This window comes from Callospermophilus lateralis, chromosome 9 (genome assembly GCF_048772815.1).
Source record: "Callospermophilus lateralis isolate mCalLat2 chromosome 9, mCalLat2.hap1, whole genome shotgun sequence".
Taxonomy (NCBI): Eukaryota; Metazoa; Chordata; class Mammalia; order Rodentia; family Sciuridae; genus Callospermophilus; species Callospermophilus lateralis.
In genome coordinates, this window is record NC_135313.1 from 37,186,924 (window position 1) to 37,192,015 (window position 5,092).

Sequence of the window (5,092 nt, forward strand, 5' to 3'; positions counted from 1 at the left end):
GCACCCAGACCCGCCCCTTCTTCCCTCTCTGATAGCGTCATGACCACGCAAGTTCTCACAGCCGTAGCGCGGATTGTGAAGGCCTCGTCCTCCTGACGGCCAATCAGAGGGGTGCAGGGGCTTCAGGACACGCCCCTCTCCATTTCCCCATTCGGGATCCTGCAGCGCCCTCGCGTACTTCCGTAAAACTCGGTGACCGCTCGCCCCACCTTCCGCACTAGAACTCCTTCCCGGATTCGCCAACGGCCACGGATTTCTTGGGGAACTACTTCCGGTCTCGGGGCCCGGCACGTGAGTCCCTCCCAAGAGCCGGAGGGAACCCAAGGGCTGATTAATTATGTAAGTGTCCAACCTAGTAAGTGCTGATCCCCTCATGCCATGGTCTCAAGCTGTGAAGCCTGGCAGATTTTACTCGTTAATGATTGTCTAATACAATACCTGCTGTTCTTACCCATGGGGTTATGAGGGCAACATAAGACCATGCCTTTAGGGAAGCGACTCAGTTATCTAACAGCCTTCTTCCTGGGTGGCCACTGACATATTTGGAGTTGATTTATGTTTTGAATTTCCCTTATTGTTTATAAGCCAGACAACTTTGCTTTGATTCACGTGGTTCAGAAATCAGTCAAGCCCAGACTAATTTTCTCTCCATTTATTCCCAAGGCCTAATTAATCTCTGCAGACCATAGCTTTCTGTAGAGGGAGGATAGCAATGCTGTTTAAACAGTTTTGAGGTATAAAGGATATTGTTAAGTGTAGTCAACTATTTTGGGGGAACTTACATGCTAGAGAAATAAAAGTTCCACCTCAGAGTTTATATTCTAGTTGGGAAAAGAAAGCAATTACATAATACAGTATCAGATAATTGTATGTCTGTAGAATTAAAAAAAAAAAAAGTAGAGCAAATTTATTCCTTTAGAATATTTTAGATTCGGTAAAGAGCGCCCCTTGGTGTCATTTAACATGTTCTTCTATCCTCTTGTGGAGCTGGGGCCTTCCAAGAAACTGAGGCACTCTGAAGGCCCAGTCTTCAAACCCCCATTCCTGAAATCGAATCAGAAAGATTTCAGACATGCTGCTCAGAGTAATAAGAATGAGTTTATTGAAGGGAAATGGAAAGGGGATACTCTCAAGGGAAAGAGTGGGTCCTCTCAGGAGAGGGACGGTGTTCCTCTCCTGCACTCCAGTTTTTCCCAGAGAAGTTTCCAGAGAGTCCCATTCTGTCCACTTCTTCAATTTTGACTGACAAGTCCCCACTGTTGTGGCAACTCTAAGTCATTTTGACCCCCCAAAAATGGAGATTAGTTCAGGACCTTTGTATAATCAGTGAAGCTGTAGTCCCTTTGCACCAGTTATTCCAAACCCATTTACTCCCCAAGAGAATTACTTATAATACTGTCCTAGATTTGAAGGATGCATGCATTTTTCTGCATTCCTTTTTGTCCAAAAAAGCCAACCTCTATTTGCCTTGGAGGCTCCTACTTGTAAGGCCCAACAAGTTACCTGGACAGTCCTTCCCCAGAACTTTAGAGACAGTCCCCATCTGTTTGGACAAGCACTGGCACAAGACCTCATGGACTGGTCATACCCTAAAACAGTGTTACTTAGGTAGGAACATGACTTTCTTTAATGTGGAGCTTCAGAAAAAATCATTTCTGAGAGCACCAACTCTCAATTTCCTGGACATGTAAGAGATATAAAATCTCTTGAGAGAAGGCTCAGTTGTGCCTTCTCCAGGTTATTTATTTGGGCGTGACACTGGGAGGTGAAACTCCAAAGCGTGGCACAGAAAGAATTCAACCCAAACTCTCATATCCCCTTCCTCAGACAGTAAAACAACTCAGGGCCTTTCTATGAACAAGGAAGTTTTCATGGAAACTTATGCTGCCAGACCAGATTTATCTGATCATCCTATAAATTATCCCAATCTCGGGTTATACACTGTGGTAGTTCCTTGGTGATTAATGGGATTTGGAGATCTGGATATGCAGTAGTGACAGATTTTGAGGTTCTTGAATCAGGGCCACTTTCTGTAGTATTAGCACTTAGCTAACAGAATTAGTTGCCCAAGAGCCTTCTAAAGATAAGAGCGTCATCATTACACACACACACACACACACACACACACATTCTAAATATGCCTTTCTTATATTTTATGCTCACACAGCTATCTGGAAAGAGCAAGGATTGCTTACTACTACAGGTATTCCTATTAAGCGTGCCAAGAAGATTCTTTGCCTCTCAAGTAGCAGTTATCCATGTTACTGGACATCAGAAAGGACAGGACATAATAGCTAAAGGAAATAAGGCTGCAGATGTTACAGCCAAGGAAACTGCTTTACAGGGTTCCATAGTTACCCCACTGCTATAGGAAAATTATTTTCTATCCTCTGAACACCCTGGTACTCAATGGAAGAAGCTCAAAAGGTTGTTACTCAAAGATACTAACTAGATCATAGAGGATGGTGAGTTTCTCCTGAGGACATCCTATTCCCAAGCATAACAATGAAAGATTTTAAAATCTCTCCACCATCTCTAACATTTGGGAAAAGATAATACTTTTACTCTAATACAAAAAAAAAAAATGTTTTCAGGAAAAAACTTGAAGGGCATAGTCCATCGGATCATCTAAAGCTGAGAAATCTGCTAACAGGTTAATCCCTCCAATAAATGTCTCTCTCCTCCTGGACAACAAAGAACAGGTTGTTATCTGGGAGTGGACTGGCAGTTAGTGGGGAATCAAATCCAAAATATTTAGTAGTTTTGGTGGATATATTCACTGGATGGGTGGAGTCCTTTCCTTGCATATCTGAAAAGACTATTAAAGTTGTAAAAGTTCTACTTTAGGATACCATTCCTGGATTTGGTCCCCTCAAAGTCTTCAAAGTGATAATGAACTTGCCTTTTTAAAAAATATTGTTTTAGTTGTTGATGGACCTTTATTTATGAGGTGCTAAGAATCCAACCCAGTACCTCACATATGCTAGGCAAGCACTCTACCACTCAGCTGCAACTCCAGCCCTGGACTTGCTTTTAAGGCAGAAACAACACAAAAACTCTCTCAAGCATTAAGAATTACATTTCATCTTCATTGTTCACAGAGACCCAATCTTCAGGCAAAGTAGGAAAAAAAAAATGGGCTTCTTAAGAGACACTTAAGAAAATTGCTTTAGGAGACTAAAATCCCATGGGTTAAACTTCTGCTGTTGGTTCTGATAAGGCTTAGAAGTACTCCTGGCTGACAGGGACTAACTCCATTTGAGTCCCTATATGGAAGGCCATTTTTTGTCTAATGATTTACTTTTAGATTTCGAGACTACTCAATTAATATCCCATGTAATTCAGTTGGTCAAGTTTTAACAGATTCTTACAGAAATCTGACAAGAACTTCCTGAGAAAGATCACCAAGGGCCCCCTCTCTTCTGTCCAGGGAATCTTGTCCTAGTAAAAACTATAGATCCAAATAGGGGCTACATACTCCCAACTGGGCAGATCCTTACCCAGTAATAATGTCAAACACTTTAGTAATCCATGTAGCAGGATAAGGCCTCAGGATACATCATACCCTCCTTAATGCCTGGAGACCCCTTGTTGAGTCCACCACAAAGGAGGCTCCTACAGAGATCACTATACCTGTAAGCTGATAGAATATCTCAAATTCCTGTTTAAACAAGTTAAGTGATATGTTTGATTTTACTGGTCTTTTGATTACAATATCAGTGGCTGTACTGCTTGCTATTGGGTAAACAGCAATAGCTCCACAAGACTGGAATCCTACACGAGATATTCCTAGCTTTAACCTATTTAGGCAGAAAACCCTGTTCTGTGTATTATTAGTATATACTTGAGTCTAGTTCTAACAAGCCTAATTATGACCATATGTGCACAGATATATGTTGCAGGAATATTTTCTCCTGGACTGTGGTACACACCAGGACTCACAGGATGCCTTTAACTCCAACAGTATAGGTATTTCACTTGCTTGGAACTATGATACTAAGATGAGGATATAGGATAAATTCTTACACAATAGTAATAAGAAATATGTTTTTGCTACTTGAACTCTTCCACCAACTACTCTTGTGTGAAAGGGACCTTCACCTTTGTGTGCCTTGGCACAGGGAAGGTTGTCTTTCACACAGGACAGTATGTCAAATCTCACCTTGTCATGCTTCAGTGTTTCCTCTTTATGGCCTCCTCTTCCTGCACAGCATCATCCTTATTTATGTTCCTTAGCCATCTTTTACTCTGGTAATCCTATATTTAAAATACTAATGGGAACATTACTATAAACAAACCACAGATTATTTTATATACTAATGCTATAGACATCCACAATGGTACAATGTGGGTGGAATACATTATCGTTTTGTCTAATATAAAAAACAAAGTACAGCTTCCCCAAATAGTTAGAGTTCCAAGATCTTGTGTAAATGTCACTTGAAATTATCAGAGACATCTATTACACTTTAATTTGACTTTCCCTATTTTAAAACAAGGTAATCAGGAAAAGAGCTTGATATGATACCTTGCTTGATGGAGCTGGAACTAACTGGTTTGGATAATTGACCTTGAGAGCTTGGCTGGCAGACTGTGCAGTGCTGGACAAGATGTAACTCAAGCTTTGACAATTAATGTTCAGTGGCTACCCACAATGATCCTGCCTCGCAAAAATGCTCTTGATTATGATAAGCAATTCCTGACATTGTCCAATAAGTCTACTTTTAGCTAATCTAAATACAGATACTAATGTTAAAATGTTGTTTAACTGGACTGTCTGCTCCCTAAAAAATATACTTTAATACAGAAAGAAAATGACAATGACTATTAACTGCTAGAAATGATGTCATTTTTAGGAAGTTATTTGCCATGTATATTCCTTTAACCCACTGGATGACTTTACAGCCACTTCATATACAACGCTCTGATTTATTTTGTACTAGGACTATACAGCATTATGAAACCAAAACAACATATATTTTATGTAATTTTCATGCTATATCTTTTGTTGTACATTCCTAATTTGCTTTGCCTCATTTTTACATGTAGATGAAACCAAGGTGACTTATTCCTTATCTGAATATGTTATTTG